We start from the raw sequence: 21339 nt of genomic DNA on the forward strand, positions 1-21339 counted from the left end.
TTGCCGACCCCTGAAATATATGGTTCTTGTATGTGGCCCATCACCTTAGCATCTCAGTACTTGTGTACAGTGATGATAAATATAGCGCCACGGTTAATAAACAATGGCCAGCAGTGCCTTATTTCTTGATTTGAAGTATAGGTAGTAGTTAGCAAAAGAACACATAGATGTTTAGGTCTTCTTTGACGTTTACCTTAATGAAAAAACTAATTTGTAAAAGTGACTTAACTAGTGAGGGTAAATATCAAACTTTAGATAGTAGTGTTACAACTAAGTACAAAAGCAACACAAAATGCTGGAAACTTACACTTATAAGGACACATCTCGTATTAGGAGCACAAAGAAAAAGTGAAGAAGCCAACATGGAGGTAAAGGAGTAAACACAATACAGAAGAGATACAAGTAACCAACCTTATCACTAGAGCAGAGCTTAAGCCATATTTGGTTCAGGCTCGTTTTTATTTGTTACTTTAATTCTCAAGCTGTCAATTAATCACAGTTCATGCATGCAATTAACAGAAAACAAATTAACTAGATTTAAAAAAAAGTCACAATTAATCACAGCTTTAACCACACTGTTAAACAGTAATAGAATACCAATTTAAATTTATTATAAATCTACATTTTCAAATATATTGATATTAATTACAACATAGAATACAAAGTGTACAGCGCTCACTTTATATTATTATTTTTCATTATAAATATTTGCCCTGTAAAAAAGATAAAAAAATAGTATTTTTCAATTCACCTCATAAAAGTCCACTCCGTCCTACTTCTTGTTCAGCCAATCTCTAAGGCAAACAAGTTTGTTTACATTTATGGGAGATAATGTTGCCCACTTCTTATCTGCAAGTAAGAACAGGCATTCACATGGCAATCTGGTAGCTGCATTGAAAGGTATTTACATGCCAGCTATTCTAAACATTTGTATGCCCCATCATGCTTTGTTTTTGAGTGCAGTTATGTTAAAAAAAAATGTAGAACTTTAGAGTCAGAGCATGAAGGGGCATACAAAACAAAGTAATAATTCTACATTTGTAAGTTGCACTTCTACGATAAAGAGATTGCACTGCAGTACTTGTATGAGGTGAATTGAAAAATACTTTTTTACCGTGCAAATATTTGTAATAAAAAATAATAATATAAAGTGAGCACTGTACATTTTGTATTCTGTGTTGTAATTGAAATCAACATATTTGAAAATGTAGAAAAAATCCAAAAATACCTATAATAAATTTAAATTGGTATTCTATTATTGTTTAACAGTGTGGTTAAAACAGTGATTAATTTTTTTAAGCTTGCGATAAATTGTGATTTTTTTTTTAAATCGTTTGACAACCCTGCTTAATTCTGGAAGTCAAATCTGAGACTGCAACTCCAACGGATGAGAGCTCCTGCAGAATCCCTCCTGAAATCTTGAGGGACAGAACACAAATTTCATATTGACAGCTCAAGATTTATTGGATACTTAACTGGAAAATGGAATGTTGCTATAATCTCAATGTGGAAAGGGAACTCCAAGAGCCCACACACTCAACAGGTCACAGACTTGGAATCAAAGTGAAATAAACTATTGCTTCCAAAATCAAAAGACAAAATCAGCAGTGCAGGCCAGAAGAAAAGGAGTCCAAAAGACTCATCTTCTGCAACTTCTTCTTTTAACACTTTAAATCTCCCTTTCAAAATACAACTTCCTTCCACCCTTGAATATTAAATAAGGTCCATAAGACTGGCAGTTGAAAATACCTCATGATAAAATACTGTTCTTCAAATGGAGATGAAGGTATCAGGGATGCTTAAAAATCCCCCCTTGATAGATCAAAGAATTAAAGCCTTGTGTTTCTGGGAATGATGGCAGTTGCAGGAAGAAATATGTAGTACAAAGAGTATTTTTTAGATTTCATTTGCTATGTATATTTTGCTTTTGGCTAGGAAACTTTGGGTAACTGCTGAAGACTGCATATTAAATGGAATTTAGAAAATTATAGGATAGATTTACATGCAAGTATGCATGGTTAATTTTTAAAAAATATTACAAACTTCAGCAAGAGCATGAGAGAGAGAGAGATCACTTACAAAAAAACCTGTAAATTATATTGAATGGTATGTGGCCTCTGTAGAACTGTGTTTCAGCAGGAGAAATTGACATCATTACAGCAGCTGTGGAAGCCATGCCTTATCTAGCAACAGTTGATTGACAAGACAAGCATGCTATATCTAGCTAACTAAGAATTGGCTGGCCATTTTGAGGAGGGAAGCCAGGCCATTGTGGGGAGGGGGGTGGAGAAGAGAGAGAAGAGGAGAGACGAGGGACTGAGCCAAAATGTCAACAGTCTGATAAAGTGCGTGGGACTAAATGGCTGACTCAGGGCAATACATGCACACTGACGCTCCGACTCCCTTAACTCCTCACACCATCAATCACAACTCAGATGGCGTCTCTATTTACCCACATCTGAAACATATATGGCCTTAAAGGTTGTAAATGGGGGTGGGGGGGTTATGTTAAATCACATTTGATTTGTGAATGTACTGCTCATGAATGGTACCAGTCTCGGATGGTGGACAAAGTCGATCAAGCAATAAAAGGCTCACCCCCTCAGATGAGGGAGGGGCCACAGAACCCAGAATTTAATGCATTACAGGGAACAAAAATGAAAAACAGGAATGGGGTTGCAGGTCACAGTATCAAAACAAGGAAACCACCAGAGGAACTGAGACTGCTCCCACAAGGAGTTAGAGGATGCTGTGCAGAGGATCTCTGCTTGGATGCATGCATGGATGACAGATTGGAGAAGCCCCCATCCAGCTTCCTTTTCCTGGAATGAAGATGATGAAGAAGACAGAAGTCCTCCATCACAAGGTACAGGTAGTGGCAGTACAAACTTCCAAACACTGCCCCACAATATGCCTCCACCCTGACCACCTATAAGAATATGGTTCTGTGTCTTTATACAATAAACCATAGATCATTCTACCTGGGACGGCCAAAAATGCTGCCAACCACAAGGACAGTTTATGTAATGTGGACAACAGTCCACTGGGAACTGGACCTAAATCAGGTACCCCATCTTAAATAACGTAGAAAAAACATAGAACCCTAATTGTGAAGGAAAGGTACCCAGATTATTTTGGCAAATGGCTTTAGATTTATGAGGGCAATCTCAATAAGAATGAGTTCCAGCACACAACACAGACAAGCTTTTCAAAGAGCACCTTACTGAACCTCATGATGAATAGACGCTCATATGGTTAAAGCTGGCAGCGTTACGCCATGTTGTCATTACATTCGATAGAGAAACAATAACTGAGTATAATTTAAAACAGCTAATAGATCACAATGCAGTGCTTAGCTTTCAGCTCTGCAATGCCTGAAGAGATTCTGAATTGCAAAAATAAGAGGATTCTTGTCGTCCTCCCCCAATAATTAAATATGTTACAAAGTCCAGGAACAGAACAGTAGAGAGCAATCTAGAAGATCTCAGTACCATTAAATAATCTCACTTTTATAAGGTGTTTAAATAATATTCCAGTCCTAGAGAACAGACATCTTTATTGTGCACTACATTCCTGCCATTCCAACCTGTCTACAGGTTCCTGTTCATGTTCTATCTTTTTTTTTTCCCTGTAGAGGGTCTCCTTCCATGAAGACATATTGCATTGGTAAATTTTACAGCAACCTACATCTTCAGATGACATGCCTGAAGTTTAAAATATTACTTGAAAAATACTTTTTATCCTTAAAAAAAAAAAAAAAAACCTTGAGACATAGACCAGATGGTATGGAAGGCAAATCAAAGCAGCACAAGGGTTATTAAATTGCATCCACTTGGAACTCTTAACTGGCCGACAACCAATGCAGATGGAGTTCCAAGTAAGCCTAAACATGCAGGGATAGAGTTCTACGCCCTGATTTAACAGCAGCAACTCAAAATAGAAAAATACCATTGTAAATTTAATGAGGAAAGATACAATATAGTTTTTTACTGCAACAAGCAAAAAAAGTTAAAACAAAAGTATACTTTAATACAACTTACAACTACCCCCTTGATGGGGAGAATCTGAAGACAGGACACTATCCACAGTAATCTCCTTAAACAGAAGTATTCTTCCCACTATAATGTGGAGTGGGAGGGAAATTTAGAAGCCCTAAAAATAGGATACTTCCTGAAATTCTCTCACATGTATTTTTTCCAACAGAAGACAAAGGTGCTCAGTAAGTCTGAAAATCAGGCCACTTTTATTTAAAAGTTTAACCCTACTGCATAATGCACAGGCTTAAGGATTTCAAGAGTGTAAAAATTTGCAAGAGTTTTTCCATTGCATTCAGTAGTTGTATCGGAATATCTCATCTTTTATAGGAATAGAGAGACATAGCATCTCCTTGTTGCTCTTCAACTCAGGTCCACAACTCTTCAGACACTGTCCACTGAGAACAGAATAGAAAAAAGAAAGAAAAAAAACCTCACGTGAACGAACTCCTCTCTTGTGTAGAGCCAAAGATTAGTGTAATTACACCACAATACATCATCAATTTGGCTACCCATCTAAAAGTAGCTAGTTGGCTAAGAAGGTGCTTGCTCATATTCTGTAAGGGGCATCATGACAGCTCAAGTCAGAGTGTTCCAGGGCAATTAACAGAACAGACCAATTAGTAAGAGGGGAGGAAGACTCAAGAATAAGTACTTCTATTTTGCAACATGTAATTAAGAAGTACCCTACGAAACTTAGAAAGAGAAATCAGAATTGAAGGAAAAAAGGCAAATGGGCCAGTTGCGGCGGAAAGGGAATTACAGACAGTCTGGAGAAATGATTATTAATAATATCTAACAAAACTTTTTTCATCTTCAAAGCACTTCACAATCAATCTCCTCCTGCTGACGTTAAGGAAGCATTATCCCTATTTTGCAGATGGTGAAACTGAGGCACAGGTGGCTTGCCCAAGGCTGCAGAGTCATTCAGTATCAAACCCAGCACCAGCAGTCAGGAATTTCTGGCTCACAGGGGATTTTAAGTTTAAAACAAAAGAACAACTCTTGACTGGAAAGAAAAAAGAAAGAAAGAGACCAAAGCAATAACTATCAGTAACTGGTGATGAACAAAAAGAGCCACACTCTGTTTTTGTTTTTGGTGTTTAAATTGAGGGACAAAAACAGTGACTGGTAAAAATGTCTCTCTGACATGCAGGAACCATGTTCATTCTCCATTTCTTGAGTTGAGGAACAGGAGTGTCCCCACTGGTTTAGCTTGATAGCTTTGTTTACTGCTAATACATAAAATGAGGTAAACCCACATTCTTTTGTCTAGGACAGACTTGTTTATCATATTTTGCACAAGTGTCTTTGCAGTAGTGTATAGGGTATAAATACCAGGGTGCCTAGGGTCACACAGTCCATTATGCAGAAAAAAAAATCAATGGGTGAAATCCTGGTTCTGTTGAAGTCAATCGAAAAAAATACTTTCATTGACTTCAGTGGGATCAGGATTTTACTCTGTGTGTTTACAAAAACTTACAATCTGAGCCAAAGTCGTAGGTAATTCTATACAAGATAAAGACGCACCATCTAAATTTTTACAAATTATCTTTCATATTCGAAAGCTTTGCTTTAGTATTAAACATTATCTATGGGCTGTTAGGAGTTATCTTCTTTCTTTATCTTCCCACATTCTCAAATGCACAGGGTGTTCACCAGAGTTTCTACCATTTATTTTGTTCGGTCTTGTGCTGGTCTGCTCAGACTTCTGAGTGTCATGTTGATGGATTTTGCTTCTTTCTCTATTGCTCTGCGCAGTGTTTCTCTAGGTCACCCTCTTTTTCTCTTTCCAGGTGGTGTCCACAACATCACTTGACATGAAAGTCATCATGGTGGAATCCTTAAAGTATGTCCTAAATATGTCCATCATCTTAGAATTTCTGATGTTGCAAGAAATTCTTTCCAATTGACTCTGAAGATCTTCTGCAGCATTTGCTTTGGAATAAATTGATTTTCTTATCTTATTCTTGGGCGTTTAAAATATCTTATTTTTCTAATATTCAATTGCAAAGAACTGAGCAAATGGTGAACAGTTAGACTGTAAATAAGCAAACCAAATGGTATCATCTGCACACCTCTCAATTACATGTTAACAGAATGACAACAAAGCAGGTACAATGGAGGACTAGTAATAGGCAATTTCAAAAGGACACAAAAAAAGCTTGAGATTAAAATCAGTCACTTTACCTTGTTCCACAGCTAAAAGAATGTTATTTACTATGTTACTGATAACTCCTGGGGATGTGAGTTGGCCTAAAGTCAAACCTTATTATCTAAAACATTCTCAGCAATGAAAAAAGTCATCTGTCAACTTTATAAGGCTCAAAATTTAACTTTTTTTTATTTAGTGATAGATCCTCAGATGGAGTAGATCAGTGCAACTCCATTGACTTCAATGGAACCATACTAAGCATTAATCTACACCAGCTGAAGATCCAGCCCATATTTTTTAAAATGTCATTCTGAACCCATAAAACATATATCTTGTAAAGGAACAGCTTTCACGCTCTAGCTATGTCCATCGAGACAGAACAAAAATGGAAAACTGAAGGGTGAATTTTCTACTGTAGTCAGCAGTATAAAAAGCCATGTACCATGGTGAGTGAATGAAATGGCAGAGCAATTCTGTAAAAGTGTGTCTGTTGCTTGGCTCTACAATAAAGGCACAACCTGCCACCTACCTCCTGTGAGCCTGTCAGAAAAATATTCCATCTCATTTTGAGCAAGTTCTTCCTTCAGGATATATCCAGGCTAGTCATGATTCCATTATGCTGAAGGTACTCAAAACATTTGTACTGTAACTGACCTCACTGCAGGGTGCTTCTGTGGTACACCAATCCCTTGTGCTGACTGGTAATGTGCTCTGTGAGCTCAGAGATAGGCTCTGGAGGCACTCCAAATGCTAGATTCTACAGACTAGCCCCTGGTGAATTCCCATAAACATTTATGCTTTGAATAGCAAAGAGTTGTTTTACTAGAGATGGCAAAACAGAGGGTGCAAACACCCTAATGCTTACTGTAAACAATCAGAACAGTTCCTAATTCAGCCACAAGGCAGTCCAGTACGTGAGTATAAAAGCAAGAGGGCAACCAGATGGGATGGGAGGTGGGGAGAGGCGGTGACGGTTTGTGAACTTTGGGGCAATTTACCAACTCAGCAGAGAGGAGTTGGGAGGTGCTGGGAGGAAGATAGAGGCAGTGAGGGAGCTGGGAGTGACCCAAGAGAACAGGCAGTGACTCCCTGTCCCATTTCCCCTCTATCTGTGGCCAAGCTCCTGCTCCCCACAGGGGACTCCACTGTCTGGGTGGCCACGATACCCAGCTCCCCACATCATCCAACTCTGCCTAGGACTCCAGGTGGCTCCAGTCCTCGTCACATCCCTCCCCAGTTTTAATTCCAGCTGCAGCACCCCAGGTCCCTCAGCAATAACCCACTGGCAAGTGCCCCCAGCTGGATCTGGCACCTGCCAGCTTGGAGGACACTCTGCGGTCCAGAAGGGAAAGAGGACACCTGGCCCAGGACCATCTGCCCTTCCAGGCACTACTGCCAGGGCCCTGCTTGCCTCTGTAGCTAGAGCCTCCCAGGCAGGGGCCTATTGCCAAGGGGATCACCCTGACCTCATCCCTCCATAGTCCCAGGTTCATCCTGCTCTGGGGCCTTGCCCCAGAAGCTGGAGGGGGGCAGAGAGCACCCTCAGCTGCAGAGCCTGGGACACACACTGCACAGGGATACATATTGTGGCTAAGGAGAGCAGGGAGACTGGGGGCCCAACCCTACACCTCCACCTCTTTGCCTCTGGTACAAATGTAACAATTTCAGTGTAACTCCTCCAGGCTACTCTCCTACCTACCGGCCGCTTCTGTATCTTCCTGCTGCAGCTACTGATTGCCCTCTGCCAGCAACAAGGTGAATTTCTTTGGCTTTCTCGCTTCCAGTCCCAGCACTCGGGCTACAGTTCATAGTCTCGTGCAGCCTCTGGCTATCTCCTGAGCCTAGAACCCTCTTCCCTCAGATTGTACTTCCTTTTCTGATTCACCGGGGATTATGGAGCCCTCTACTGGCAGGATGTTGAGTGAGGAAGTTGAAGTACCCAATAACAGCTAGTACAAGGGTTTTCAACCTTTTTTTCATTTGCAAACCCCTAAAAAAATTTCTAATGGAGGTGCAGACCCCTTTAGAAACCTTAGTCATAGTCTGTGGACCCTCAGGGGTGTGCGGACCACAGACTGAAAACCACTGAACTAGTAGGTTCTATTGCTTTTCTAGAGATGGAAGTTAGAATTACCAGCATTGTTCTGTTTTCAGGGGGGAGGGAGGGAAATCAGTACCACAATGGTTTTCCCTGACCTGCATGACTTGAAGCAATTAGGTCAGGGACATACTAACTGCTAACAACTATCACAGTCTGGAAAATAGTCAGCTTTTCCAACTATTCCAATTCAACTATAATTACACATTTTTCATTATTTTCTAATTGTTTTTATTTATTTTCCTATTTTTCTTGTTAAACAGATTTAAAAGAACAGTTCAGTGGCTGAGCCACTTTAGAATGATTTCAAGTATCATGGGGTAGCCGTGTTAGTCTGTATCCATAAAAACAACAAGAAGTCCGGTGGCACCTTAAAGACTAACAGATTTATTAGAGCATTAGCTTTCGTGGGTAAGAAACCTCACTTCTTCAGGTTTTTTACCCACGAAAGGTTATGCCCAAATAAATCTGTTAGTCTTTAAGGTGCCACCGGACTCCTTGTTGTTTTAGAATGATTGTTGATTTCAACTCTATTTATGAGTAGGCCTACTTTTACTCTAGTATTTCTCTTTTCCCCCCAATAAAGCAGTTTTTCATCAGTTGTTAGCATTAATTTATTCTGCAGGCATAAAAACTCTGGATATCTGTGACTGGATCCCTCTCCCCTTTTTCATTCCCAGTACTACATTTCCATTACCAGTGCATCAATCCTGGTCAAGATAATGGAATGGCTGATATGGGACCCGATTAATAAAGAATTACGGTAATATAATCAATGCCAATCAACATGGGTTTATGAAAAATAGATCCTGTCAACCTAGCTTCATATCTTTTTTTGATGAGATTACAAGTTTGTTTGATAAAAATAATAATGTTGACATAACAGACTTACGTAAGGCATGTGATTTGGTACGCCACAACATTTTGACTAAAAACCTAAAAGGATATAAATAGCAACTATGTGGGTGAAACCATACAATCACTATGGTCTCGAATGAACTCACACAGGAAAATGATAAAAGACAAACACCACATCACCTGTGGGTGAACACTTGTCACAAAACAATCACTCTATATCTGGCCTATGTCCATCCTCAAAGGAAACCTCCATAACACTTTCAAAAGATGAGTCTGGGAGCTTAAATTCATTACTCTGCTAGACATTAAAAATCATGGACCGAACAGAGACACTGGATTTATGGCTTATTACAAAAATCTGTAATATTGTTACAGGAGGGACAGATAGCTCAGTGGTTTGAGCATTGGCCTGCTGAACTCAGGGTTGTGAGTTCAATCCTTGAGGGGGCCACTTAGGGATCTGGGGCAAAATCAGTACTTGATCCTGCTAGTGAAGGCAGGGGGCTGGACTCAATGACCTTTCAAGGTCCCTTCCAGATCTAGGAGATAGGACATCTCCATTAATTTATTTACTAAGAACCTCCCCAGCTGCTTTTCCCCACCCCTTCCTTTCCTCCCTATGGCTGGAGGGGTGTTAATGGGCCACTTCACATTGAATAGTCCCTTAAAATGTGTTAGGTTTCAGAGTAGCAGCCGTGTTAGTCTGTATCCGCAAAAAGAACAGGAGTACTTGTGGCACCTTAGAGACTAACAAATTTATTAGAGCATAAGCTTTCGTGGGCTACAACCCATTACTTATGCAAACAATCTTTTCTACCTTGTATTTAGGTGTGACACTTATTTCAACCCAGAATTCCAATGGGCGGAGGAGACTGCGGGAACTATGGGATAGCTATGGGATAGCTACCCACAGTGCAACGCTCTGGAAATCGACGCTAGCCCTGGTACATGGACGCACACTGCCAAATTAATGTGCTTAGTGTGGCCGCATACATTCGACTTTATACAATCTGTTTCCAAAATTTGAATTCTGTAAATTCGGATTAATCCTGTAGTGTAGACATACCCTAATTCAGACTGGAAATAAGAAGTAAATTTTAACAGTAAGGATAATTCACCATTGGAACAATTTACCAAGGGATGTGGTGAATTCTCCATTAATGGCCATTTTTAAATCAAGATTCAATGTTTACTAAAAGTATGCTCTAGGAATTATTTTGGGGACATTATCTGCTCTGTGTTACGCAGGGGATCAGACTAGATTATCACAATGATCCCTTCTGGCTTGGAATCTATTAACCCTCATTAAGAATTGTAGTGCTACAAGGCTTAAATGCAGCAAGATTTTTTAAATTTCTCACTTTCCATGATCAAAATCTTCATGAAATAAAGTCAGCATTATCTGCACCAGTTATTTTTTTTCTTCTTCCCTGTAAGTTAAAACAAAGGAACTTCTAGTTCAGGATTTTTATTTTAGCATTTTGGTTGGTTCTTCTCTCTTTTTGTAACTCTTACAGGCTCATCCGTTAATATATTATGAGCCTATGCACGCACATAAGAGGCTACAGTATATCAAATAATGCTTAAATAGGCCCTACATGTCCCTTGCTATATTTAAGTGTAAGATTATTTGCAAAATTTGTCAAAGGAGACTAGAAGATTTATGACCTTCCAACATTATCCTCTGCCCAAGTCATTAACAGTATTAAAGTCTCTGGGGGTCATTTACAGTTTTATTAGTCTTATTAACTTTTTTCCTACTTATCAAATGCATGCAATGGTTTCTATAACACCTATACAGTTGCCAATCTCCGATCAAATTGTTTCTTTTGGCTTTTTTTCCCTTACTACCTTTATTAATTTATTATAACAATCCATGGCAATCCACAGGGTCACAGTACACTCCTTTTTTGGGACATGTCTGACACAAAAGCATATTCATTCTCCATGCAGAAATTGCCAAACTGAATTAACCAGGCTCAAAGCCAATCTTTTCAGTTCTGTAATAGCAAAAAATCAAATAAAAATACATTGTTTTATTTAAAGTTGAAAACAGTTTAAGAAAAAAATCACATTGTAAACTTGTTTGAGACATTTAATCATTATACTTCAGAACGGAGGCCTGATGATGATCACCCAGCTTAAGTCTATGGAAGTTACACTATTCTCTTCAACAGATGCAGCACTGCGTTCTTAAGATTTACAAATATATTTCAAAATAAAAGACACATTAAAAGTAGTTTTTAGGTTACCACAAGATGTGACCTAAGCACAGGACTGGAAGCCAGAAATTCCAAATTCTAATGATGGCCCTGACAAAACCTCTCTGTGGTCTTGGTCTACTCACTTAGCCTCTCTGTGTCTCAGGCTATGTAGCTAAGTAGTATTGTTCCAGTTTAATAGCTGTGGAAACTTAGCCCTGGTCTATACCTAAAACTTAGGTCAACCTAGCTGTGTCACTCACAGTTTGAAAAATTCACACCTTTGAGATGCACGGGCACGTCTACACTACAGCCCTAAAGATTTACAGCCACTGCAGTAACTATTGCGATGACTGATGTCCACACTACCCTCCTTCTGTCAGTGTTGCGTGTCCTCACCAGCGTGAGGGGCTGAAAGCCAGGACACTCAGCTCCGTGCAACTCCCTGCTGGGAGCCCAGCTGCTTCCCTGGGCTCTCGCCTCCTGCCCAGAAGCAACAAAGACAGCCGCCCTGGCTTCTCACCTCTCTGAGCGGGTAAGCTGGGCAGGTGCACGCCGGCTGGGAGTGGGGAGCCAGTGGCAACCGGGCTCTAGCTGCCCAGCTTTCTTGTCAATTTCACAATTCCAGCACGGAGCCATGAAATTGACAAGACAGCCAGCAGCCGATGTACATAATGCACTGAGTCACCCTAACTACACCAACAAACACTATGCCTCTTGTAGAGGTGGAGTTATTATATCCATGTAGTAGGGCACTTACATTGGCAGGACAAAGCTGTAGTGTGTACACTGACATAATTAGATCAACCTAAACTACCTCACGCTGACCTAACTGTGTAGTGTAGACCAGGCCATATTTAAACCAAACCTCAGCTCTGGTATATACATTGCTAGGTTGTCAGGAGAATTCTTCCATCAACCTAGCTACCACCTCTCAAGGGTGTGGATTTACTACAGTGAAAGGAAAAACCCCGTCTGTTGCTGTAGCAAATAGCTACATTACAGTGCTACCTCCCGGGATTTGAAGGTTTAATTCATGGTTGTAAAATTCTATGAGATCTTTGGATTTGGGGGTGGGGGTTGAACAGGTGTTACTTAAATTCAAAGTATTTTTATTTACTTGCCAACTCAATATCTCAAGCATCCATAGCTGTGTAAGGGATGTAACTCCCTGCTCTGTTTTAGGTGTTACTCATTAGTTGTTGGAGAGGTAACACAGAAACCTGGATTCAAGTCTCGGCAGATAACAAACCTTTCAGTTCCAATTTTATAAAGCAATATTGTCGCTATATAGTCCTTTTCATACTTTGTTATGTATTCAAGATAAAGTACTATATGTTCACTGAAATAAGCTGGTTTATCACAAATGGAAAAATTCATCATATTTAACAAAGAGGAGGAAAAATTATCTCAGTGCACTTTTCCTGGGATTAGCACTATATTCTCACCAAATTGTGGTGCTTAGATCAAACAAAAAGAGAGAGCATGTGTTTTAGTTAACTCCTTGCACTTCATCTGATGAATTATATTACTGCTACTTTAATATCTAATGAGTAGCCTTTACCAATAGGGAATGGGGGAGAGGGAGGGAGGGGAGAGACAGGGGAGGAGTGACCCAAGAAACACAGATGGAAATGTCTGGTAGAGGTATTGGCCTTCCGCACTGCACGTGATGGAGCAGAATTGGGGACCATTTAGGCATCAATAGTACACAGAGGGTAAGGTTTTACCATCTGCTATGGATAGAGACACCGAGAATACTTACATAAATGGCTCTGTTTAACATGGGATTCATAAGTTCACTGCCCTGCACAGGTTCAATAGGCTGAAAGGAATAACAGAGGGACATATGCACAGGAAGGACTAATTCCTGTACTGTTGTTCAATTAGAGATCTTTATTTTCCAAACAAAACAAAATACCTACCCTTCAGAGTTTGGTATGCTGGATTAACCCATAGGCTAATAAGGCTATAGCCTTAGGCTCTCCTATTTTTAGGCCCTACTGTAGGCCCTCCATTCCATATTGAAGTAACAGCTGAGGGATGGTAGCAGGGCCATCGGAAATTTTCTCTCTCATTAGATATTGATTTGTACAAATTAATCCATCAAGATCGTGAATTCAATTTATGGGTGGTTGTGATTTTGTCTTTGTGGACTAAGCAAGTGTTTGTGGGCCCAAGCAATAGTGAACTTTGTACATCGTAGGCCTACACTGGACAACAGAAACCATGTCAAAAAAAGGAGGCTGGTAGATATAGAAGGAGGCCAAAGAAAGACGGCAAAGACAAGATGTAGTGCTGAAAGAACTCCTTCTCTCCTAACATTTTTTCCTCCTACTAAGTCTGGTGGTGAGGAAGTCCAGGCAAATACCAGCCCAAGTGATCCTGCTTCGCCTGATGAAAAGGAGCAGCCTCCTGTGACTTCTCTAGCTGCAGTCTCACTCCTCTCTTCTGAAGACTTTCCCAGTGATAATAATACAAAAATATCCTTCTCCAACGATCCAGGCAAGTGGGACACGACTTCTCAAGATCTCATTGCATATTGGACTGAGAAAGGGCCACAGAAATGGCAGAATCTAGATGCTGACTTTTTATTGACAAAGCAAGAGTACACCAGTCAGAATCGTTATCTGACCAAATCAATGTTTGAATATGTGAAACCTAACAAACAGTTTGGCAAGTGAGAATGGCTCATCTATTTGCCTTCCAAGAAGAAAATGTACTGTTTTTATTGCTGCCTATTTTCTGATACCAAAAAAATGGGGAAAGTTCGGCAAAGGTTTCAGTGATTGGAAGAATACTGCATACATTACCAATCATGCACGAGTGAGCAGCATACATTGTCCATTAGCAGCTACCATGCCCAAAAGAAAGTTAGTGGCAGAATTGATACCCAACTGGAAAACCAGTTTTTGGAAGCTCATGCTTATTGGAAGAACATCCTCAGACGCATAGCTGAAACCATAGTTTTTCTTGCTGAGCGTGGTCTGCCATTCCCTGGCTCATATAAGACTGTTGGATCGAAACCCAATGGCAATTACCTTGGCGTTCTAGAGCTCATCGCTAAATTTGACCCTTTCTTAGCTCAACACATCAATGAACATGCAAATCATGGAAAAGGCCACACATCATATCTATGTGGTGAATTCACTGCACTGTTGGCAAAGAAGATGCTATCAGCCATTGTAGATGAGATCAAAAATGTGGGATTTTTTCAGTGTCCATCGCCTCAACACTGGATGTGTCACATGTAGATCAGTTGACTGTCATCTTGCGTAATGTGCTACCCAGAGGACCAGTTGAGCATTTCATGATCTTCATAACATCACCAGCCACACAGGGGAGAAACTTGCCTCATACCTACTCAATTTCCTCACCGAAAATGGGATTGACATCAGCCTTTGTCATGACCAAAGCTATGACAATGCAAGTAATATGAGCCGCAAATATTCCGGGATGCAGGCAAAGAAAAAAAGAGTGCAATGCTTTGGTTGATTACATACCATGTGCTGCTCACTCACTCAACCTTGTTGGCCAGTCTGCCATGGATTGTTGTGTTGAAGCAGTTTGGATTTGTCCAAGATTTGTACAATTTCTTCTCTGCATTAACCAGTTGATGCAACCAAATGCCACAAAAGACAGAAGACATGCGACAATGCAACTGCCCACTCAGTGGCAAGGAGGCTTTCAGAGTTAACACCTTCATCACAATCATCGACAAACTGAAGAGTTCATTAGAACATTGGATCGAGGCTTATGAAAATATTAACAAAACCGTTAGTGCGCTGACAAATTTTTCACCTAACATTTCAAGTTCCAAAGTCAGTGAAAGTATCAAAAGTCTGTGTCAGAAGTACCCAGATGATCTCCCGATCTCCCAGTAGATTTTACTAAAGAATTTCTTCAGTTTGTTGAATTCACATCACTCTCAGATATAGAGAGAAAAGATGATGAAAGCAAATCTATTTGGATGTACCGAGTTATCACTGTCTTTCAAGTTCAGTTCAATGGGGGGGGCGGGGGGTTGTCAGGGACAAATTTCTGTCAGAAATTATTCCTGGGTCCCGAAGTTTGAAAAAGGTCCACGTTCAAACAAAGGCACTTTCCTCCCCATGGCCAGATCTTGTGAATCTACAAGCAAGGTTTAGCTTCAGGGACATTCTCACCACTTTGCTGGCTCACTGAAGCTGGAAATTGAATAAGATCTCATCCCTATTGCAAAAACAGAACTTAGTCTCAGAAAAACAGATTTCCTCTTTTAAGTCTAATCTATAATTAAGTGAGCCAAAATATAAAATAAAATTGGTCTACACCTCTACCTCGATATAACACGACCCGATATAACACAAATTCGGATATAACGTGGTAAAGCAGTGCTCCGGGGGGGGGGCGGGGCTGCGCACTCCGGTGGATCAAAGCAAGTTCAATATAACGCGGTTTCACCTATAATGCGGTAAGATTTTTTGGCTCCCGAGGACAGCATTATATCGAGGTAGAGGTGTATTTCCCAATAACTGGAGGAACTGCACTACAGAAAGTATTCATACAGGAGGCCACTACCTGCCAGAGTCAGACAGAAACAGGGACTACAAGAAAATAGTTTTTTTCCACCTGAACTGGAACTCGGCTAACTTACAGCCTCTCTCAGAGAAACCAATCAAGAATCACTTCTGCTGAGCTGACACTCAAGAGGCACATTTGATATGCCCAGCTAATTAATGACACAGGTGAAATACTGTGCAAGTTCCCCCACATGATGTATTACAATAAACACTACTCAAAATTCAATGTATCATAGAATAGCAGTCTGATAAAGTTTGCCAATATACAAAAAGGGAGAGGAAAGTTTGCAAAAAGCTTCTCCAGGCCACTCATAGATGTGAACAATATCTAGAGAAACCACTGCTGGTTCATGGATGCAACTGGAATTCAAACCAAGATTAATTTTCAATACTTTTGCTGGCAAGTCAAAAAACCTCTCACTATTTACACAGAACAAACTTTCTGGGGAGGAGACCATCTTTTCATGACGGGTGGATACAACGCCTAGCACAATGAGACCCCTATTTCTAACTAGGCCTTAGGTACTACCACAATACAAAACAACAACAGTAACTAGACAAAGATGAAAGAAACATACTGCTGGTATCACAAATGTTACTTAACCACCAACACCCAAAAACACACACAAAAAACCTACCACCACTAGCAGTCGATCAGAAATGCTAATTGTAAGTCAACATTTCAGGTCCATTATTAGGCAAATCTCATGTAAGTCAGTCAATGGGAGCTTTGTCAGAGAAAGGAGTTCAAGAATGGGCCCTTATTTTCAAATACATTTCAGAGTTTATATACAGCATAAAGGTATGAATTTAAATTGTTCTGTAAATCAGAAACTTTGCTCCCTGGGACAGCCTTGTGCGCTACTCATCTAACTGAAATGGTTTCAACCTTTCCTATTGCAAAGATCAGCTTACAATAGTCCTGAGCAGTTTCCAGAAATTTAACTGATTTAAGTGGTTCTAAAAGATTAAAATTAAATGCAATAGTTTTAACATATAATTTGAAAGTGTATTTATTTTATTTGCTAAACAGCCAACTTTTTGCCCTACTCCAGAGGCTAAATTCACCACAGAGTAGAGAAATTTTACCACTTCATAAATATCTTGTTAACAGCTAAACTATGACCTAGGCAGGATACTTCATCACAAAACAGAACATTAAATCAACTGAACTCATTTTTGTTAAAAAGGCAATGTAAACCATAGCCCTTGCACAGTGCAAAAAAAAAATCCCCTATGCAGGGAGGAATGATGACTAAGTAGTAAAAATGAAAGCACTGGTCTTTTACCCCTGGGACCTATGGTTCCAGTCCAAATTACATTTTTAAATTAAAGACATTTGGTAGTTTCAATTCTTAGTCTATTTTGGACAGTCATCCAAATCACAAAACCACCACACATTTCAGTACAACTTGGCAGTCCCTGCACAGAAAAGCTCAAGTCTGACCTAACTGACTCAGAATTACCAAAGAAAGTGGGCTTGCTAGTTCAAAGATAAAAGTCACTGGGAGAAAAGTATGAAGAAACTCATACAGAATGCATACATTATATGTACCAAAAGGAGAAAGGAGTTCACAATTTCCACTTTTTCATAACCAACAGTATTAATTTACAGAAAAAAAGAATGTTGACTTCTCTCAAATAGTTAAAAGCCAAGCCCATTATTTTTACTGTAGCGTTGTAACTCTAAAAATAAAATGGAGGAATTCATCTCTCCATCACCGTTTCAAATGTAACCATCTGACAGCAGTTCAGTGACTTGAGGTGCCTACCCATCACAACAGCCATGACAACAAGTGGCAGGTAGACCAAGATCTGGACACAAACTCCACTCTCTTCTAATCCTTAGAGTCGGGCCCGTACTGGTGGAGATGCATGTATTGATGGTGCTATACCTGTTGACTGTGGCAAATTAAGAATCTAGTGTTGCAGGAGATTGGGAGAAAAGGGCCAGAATGAAATTGAATCTGGGCAGAGAACAACATACCTAATAGGATGGAAACAGAAAATATGTAAAGAGAAGGGAGAAGTTAGAATGAAGGAACAGGACGTACAAAGATGGGGGTTAAAGGAAATGGACAGGGAAGGAGAGAATGCATGATACACGGCAAACATTTATGAAATGCATATTTTTATAGTATTAACTGGCTTTAGTTCCAAGCTTGAACATTTATTTAAATTAGTCTATGGACTCAAGTTTACTACGATGATGAAGTTATATGTTCTGAACTGTGCAGTAATGCTAATTAACCAAATAGTCATGTCACATATTTAGCCACACAAAAAGTTAAGGATTTCTAAACACTTTATCCCATAGCAGAGAGGAACAAGAAAACATAAACCACTAAGGATTGTGGTTAATCCCTTAAAATGTTGTAAACGTGCATTTCTAAAAAATTAAGAGACCAAATTTTGAAAAAATTCTCATGAAAACCTCATCTGAACCCAGGAAAAAAGAAAATGTGCAAAACCTTTACCATATAGTAGTTCTGTCTTACCTCTGCCTTGCAAAACAATTAATTTCCTTCTCTGGTTAAAAGCTATGATGATATACTGTACTTTATTACAGAAAGGCAAATAGTTTAAGCAGAACTCACAGGAGCATAGAATAATGAGAGTTTCTACTGTAGGGTGAATTTATGGTCTTGGGGCCAAACTTTGACACTTGGCTCCTGGCTTGCACTGAGGGATGGTGTGGAGCCAAGTCATCCCAAAGGGAGCTGAGGGAGAGATTGGTCTTAAGGAGGAACAATCCCTCCCATATCTCTCTGGCACATAGTCGGAGCAGTCAGCCTGCAAAGTCTGTATATCCATGTTGCCTAAAGTGTGGGTGACATCCCTCAACAGTGAGAGAGTAGTGCACAAATGACTAGTGGGGCAAGGGGTGCAGACAGACCTCAATTCTTCTCCAGAGTCTCAGCTTTCACTTTAAGTCTTTAGCTGTTATGGTTACAAAAAAATAAAAAAAATAAACCAACAACCACCACCTCAGACTGTTAAGCAAGTGTAACAGATTCAAAAACGCTTTACTGAGATTGCAGAGAGCCTAAAATCATAGCTCTGAGGTACGAACTGCCCCATTCATTTCAATAGATGGTACTCCTCCAGAGTAATCTGGACCTCCAGGAGTGCACAGAGAGTGTAGTCCCTGAGCTCTCCGAAGTTATCAGAATTGTTCCTTGCCATTGGATGGGGCACAATGTTATAGGAAAGAATCAGTCCTGGAACTTTCACTCCCTCTCCCTACACAAGAGCCTGGGGAGTCTGGTCCTTGATGAGTAAGACCACATTCAAAATTATTTCTGTATGGCAAATCCATTGCCTACTGTTGAGGTAGATTTGCCATATCACCTCTATGAGATGTGCAAGTTTTCTTCAAAAAATGCTATGATCAGAAACTATCTAGAGTAGACAAAACATTCGTAAGACATTTTTCATCTAACATTTTTAGAAATCCATGCACACTGCCTGCAACAGCAATTACTACAGATTCCCCATTCCATAAAATTGTTCATTCATCAGCATCCCATTCCTAACTTTGTGAATGATTCCCAGAATCCTTCTGTATGACGCCCCTATGGGCACCTATTAAAATGTTTTAGTAATATTATGATCACAACTCATTTCTTTATATCTTCATTATGTTGGAAGGTTTAGTAAAGGAAAAATGTCTAATCTATATGCCCTAAATTTTAAAAAAAATAAATCATGAAACTCTAGCGCGGGGTAGGCAACCTATAGCACACGTGCTGAAGGCAGCACGCGAGCTGATTTTCAGTGGCACTCACACTGCCCGGGTCCTGGCCTCTGGTCCGGGGAGCTCTGCATTTTAATTTAATTTTAAATGAAGCTTCTTAAACATTTTAAAAAATCTTATTTACTTACATACAACAATAGTTTAGTTACATATTATAAACTTATAGAAAGAGACCTTCTAAAAACATTAAAATGTATTACTGGCACGCGAAACCTTAAATTAGAGTGAATAAATGAAGACTTGGCACACCACTTCTGAAAGATTGCCGACCCCTGCTCTAGCTAGTTTGACATACTTAAAGTATCAGGATTTAAAGAGATTCAGTAAGTCTTTTACAGCACTATGCTGACAAAAACAGGACAAGGCAAATGAGAGAGGAGCCTCAGAAGGTTATACAGGTTGGATAAGTATCCAAAAATTCACATATTAATGTCCAAACCAACTGAGTCTGCAAAACTGGATTACAACTCTAGCAAGAACAGACACAGTTTTTCCAAGACATCTAGTACTACTTCTGGTCTGGCTGGAAATACCTCAAGATTATTCACCCTTGCAGCATTAAATTGCTTCCAGCCAGAAGTAGGAAGTGCAGTTATTAAAAAAATTAAAACAGCAAAGTTATCCTCAAATAGGTTTGGTTCAGATCCTATTCAAGCTTGTAATTTTATCCAAGCCAGATCACCTATCCTTATGCAAGGGATTTTGGTCAAAGAGAAGAGAATTTGCCATCAGTCACCACAGTAACCACAGAATATCTTAAATTTTCAAGGTCTCAAATAGTGGCAACTTCAGCTATCAGGGTTCCCAGGGTACTAGTCTAGGTGATGTCTTTATTTCTTGTTCCCCAGTAAAGGTATTCCCCACAAGGTTAGTATGTTTTTGGCTTGTCAAAAGATTCTTTTTGTTTCTTCAGTTTTATTTTAAAACATCCCTTCAAAACGATGCATGTATGGTCTACATCACTTCTTTCAACACACTGTCCTAATACTTATGGGGTAATTATGAATAGACACAACTTCTTCCTTGATACTTTGAATTCAGACGTACCCTAATATATATATTCCAACTGCTCAATTATATTTAAAATACAAAATTAATGTTTTAATAGGAAGGTATAAACTTCCTCTAACTTACCTCTAGTCCATATATCATTTTTATGTCATAACAATAATTATGGCAGAAGGCTCTACTACCTGACACATTCAGTTTAAAAATGATCATTCATTTTTACCTACTGCGATGCAAGGCTTAGGATGAAGGTCCTAAAACTCAGCTAAGCAGCATTTGCTGGAGTTTACAATCCAAGGGGGTTTTTGAGGTTCATTACCTTCCTCATTCTGGTAATAGAAGAAGTGCTTTGGGGCATTTGTCTTTAACCAACAACTACCTAGAACTTTGCCTCAAAACAGGACACTTGGAGGCCAATGAAGTCCTATGTGGACATTACGGAAGAAGCTCAGGAGCGTAAGATTTACAGACATTTGAATCCTAAGTGGCAAACAGCTGTGAGAATATCCTGAAAAGGTCTGTAACAAAATCAAGCCCAAGCAATTAGAAAACATAAGGGGCACACAAAAATATTACATCTCTTAGGTTGTTTTAAGTATAAGATAAAGGAGAATATGTGAATTTTATTTTAAAATTTATTTGAAAGTCCCAATTCAAGTTTTGTTA

The 21339-nt window shown here is 39.5% G+C and overlaps 1 protein-coding gene across 1 annotated transcript in view; it reads right to left on the bottom strand.

Annotated features, from left to right (window-relative positions):
- Positions 1–21339, bottom strand: part of ROR2 (receptor tyrosine kinase like orphan receptor 2) — a 217168-nt gene that overhangs the window by 183696 nt on the left and 12133 nt on the right. The gene's annotated exons all lie outside the window — the stretch shown is intronic.

This window comes from Terrapene carolina, unplaced genomic scaffold, assembly GCF_002925995.2.
Source record: "Terrapene carolina triunguis isolate 2854851 unplaced genomic scaffold, T_m_triunguis-2.0 Scaffold113, whole genome shotgun sequence".
NCBI lineage: Eukaryota > Metazoa > Chordata > Testudines > Emydidae > Terrapene > Terrapene triunguis.